Source organism: Tachysurus fulvidraco, chromosome 21 (genome assembly GCF_022655615.1).
Source record: "Tachysurus fulvidraco isolate hzauxx_2018 chromosome 21, HZAU_PFXX_2.0, whole genome shotgun sequence".
NCBI lineage: Eukaryota > Metazoa > Chordata > Actinopteri > Siluriformes > Bagridae > Tachysurus > Tachysurus fulvidraco.
Genome location: NC_062538.1, coordinates 484598 through 487097, shown reverse-complemented (window position 1 = coordinate 487097; position 2500 = coordinate 484598). Strand labels below are relative to the sequence as shown.

General features: G+C 42.0%; 1 pseudogene; it reads right to left on the bottom strand.

The window, feature by feature from the left end:
• LOC125139828 overlaps window positions 1-2500 on the bottom strand; it is a 25986-nt pseudogene that overhangs the window by 10049 nt on the left and 13437 nt on the right.

The following is a 2500-nucleotide window of genomic DNA, read 5'->3' as shown; positions in this document are numbered from 1 at the left end:
GATCGGATCAGTGTTTAAAGAGATCGGATCAGTGTTTAAAGAGATCGGATCAGTGTTTAAGGAGATCAGTTTAGTGTTTAAGGAGATCGGATCAGTGTTTAAGGAGATCGGTTTAGTGTTTAAGGAGATCAGTTTAGTGTTTAAGGAGATCGGATCAGTGTTTAAGGAGATCGGATCAGTGTTTAAGGAGATCGGATCAGTGTTTATGGAGATCAGATCAGTGTTTGCTGTTGTTACGGTGGAAGAAGCACAACAGTTAAACAATAAAACAAGACCTTGTTCTGTCTCCATCGTCACTGATCTACAGGGTGAGTAAATGTGCAGTCAGTTTAACACACACTGATGCTGCTAATGACAGATAATAGGACCGTTTCCACACACAGCCATCATCTGTGTCCAGCTCAGTAAAAAAACATTCCATGTTTGCTTCCAGCTTCTCACGGAGAATAAAGTCAGGAGAAAGGGATGTGAGAAGAAAAGCAAAATATTGCAATTTGCCCTCATGCCTCGTGCCTCTGTTTGTATATGAAAGCCTTGTGAGGTCCTGTGAGGACACAAACAGAACAAACTGGATAAAATCTCTGTATGCTTATCAGGCCAAGGTTCAGTCAGGTGACAGGCAGCTCAGGTTACTGTCATGGGGCAGTGGGGTGGAAACAGATTGCCTGGGCTTTAGCGCTACCTGCCACAGCTAACAGTTCGAGCTGAACACTGCCTCTCTCTTTCAGCCTCTTCATGAGGCTCATGATCCATTTTCTTCACATGTCCTTGTGAATGGAGAGAAAGAGAAAGCAGCATTCATGCTGAAAACCCTTGAAGAAAGCTGGATAAATAAAAGCTGCAAACAAGAGCATTTCCTAAAGTAAAGAAGATCAGGAGGCGTGCGCTTACAGACGAGTCACGAGGCCATGAGCGAGAGTCTGAGGTATAAAAATACTCTTGTGAACATTTTCCACATTTTAAGTTGCCGCCTTGTGCTTTGTGTCCCCTCTCTGGGACGTTACAGGAAATGTGTCACAAATAGAGAAATTTGAACACTCACACGTTCATGGTTCTCTATCAGGATCTCCACCACCACGTTCTGGAACTTGATGTCCATAATTGCAGCCACGGTCTCCTCTTGCGGCCGGAGCAGGGTGGGGCCGAACACCACGCCCAGATTAGCCACCGTCATCAGATTCTGCTGGTGGTGACTCGCCACACTGCACAAACACCACCGGCACGTTATAAACATCACAACAGCTTTACTTTAGTCATGGTGTCAGTAAATATCAGTGCTGTTGCAGGAGTAAAGCTCAGTACGACTGTCTGATGCAGAATTCTAGATAGAATCCGTTATGGGGGAAATCTGGGAACGTTTTGTGTAATGAAAAGCTTCTTAACTGGGATATGATTCTGTGTGTTGATGCATTTCCTTCTGAATCAGTAAACCAGAGGAACATCATGCTGATGTGTGCGACCGATTCACACAGCAGCCAATAGGGTTTGAGAGACAATGTGCCACACCCCGTCTGATCTTAACAAACCTGCCAGTGGGCGGGGCATATACAGCTCGGTAGAAGATGAATGAATGAATGAATGAATGAATGAATCCTAATAAAATATTTGAATAATGTTAATATTTCAGGAAGTGATGCAATCTAACATTAAAATGAAGCTGTATCCAAAACTATATTTTGTTTTCTTGTTTTTTTTATTTCTTGGATTTTGAATAGCATGTGGTTTAATAATCTAACTAACATCTAGTGGATGAATGTTCAGTCTCTACATTAAACTGAACACTGGAACCCTGAGAAACAGGACAAGCTGCCTGCAAATGTAATATTTTAACAGGTAGAATTTTCAGTTCTAATAAAAATAAAAACTAGAATCTAAAACTCTGTTTTATTTCTTTAATCGTTCTTCACAACAAATGTATTAAAGTTTTATTCATTTTCTTTTGAACCAAATTACGGTGTAGAAATAAAGAACTTTGTGAAAATGAGGTCATTAAGTCATCGTAAATTATACAAAGTCATTTGAAATGAACCGAATTGATAAACAACCTACTTCGCTAAGTGCTTCATCAGCAGCTCCAACATCTGATGGTTCTTCTCTGGAAGACGGTGCACGATGCTGTGGATCTCCTCGACACGTGCCTCGGGATTATCCAGCTCTGATACGGGACAAAGGAAGAGTGAGTGAGGAAAGAACCGGGGACGGAAAGTGTGACGAGTCGTGAGGGAATCACAGACAGAGAGAAGATCAAGACAAAGAGTTTCATACATTAACCTCCTGACAGAAGCAGCCAGGTTCTGAACTAAAACATCCTGGAACTTTAGTGATTTTCAAAAACAACCACTGATGTCCCTCTATATAGATATATCTCTGTGTCTCTGTATCTCTGTGTCTCTGTATCTCTGTGTCTCTGTGGCTCTGTGTCTCTGTATCCCTGTGTCTCTGTATCCCTGTGTCTCTGAATCTCTGTGTCTCGGTATCTCTGTGTCTCTGTATCCCTGTG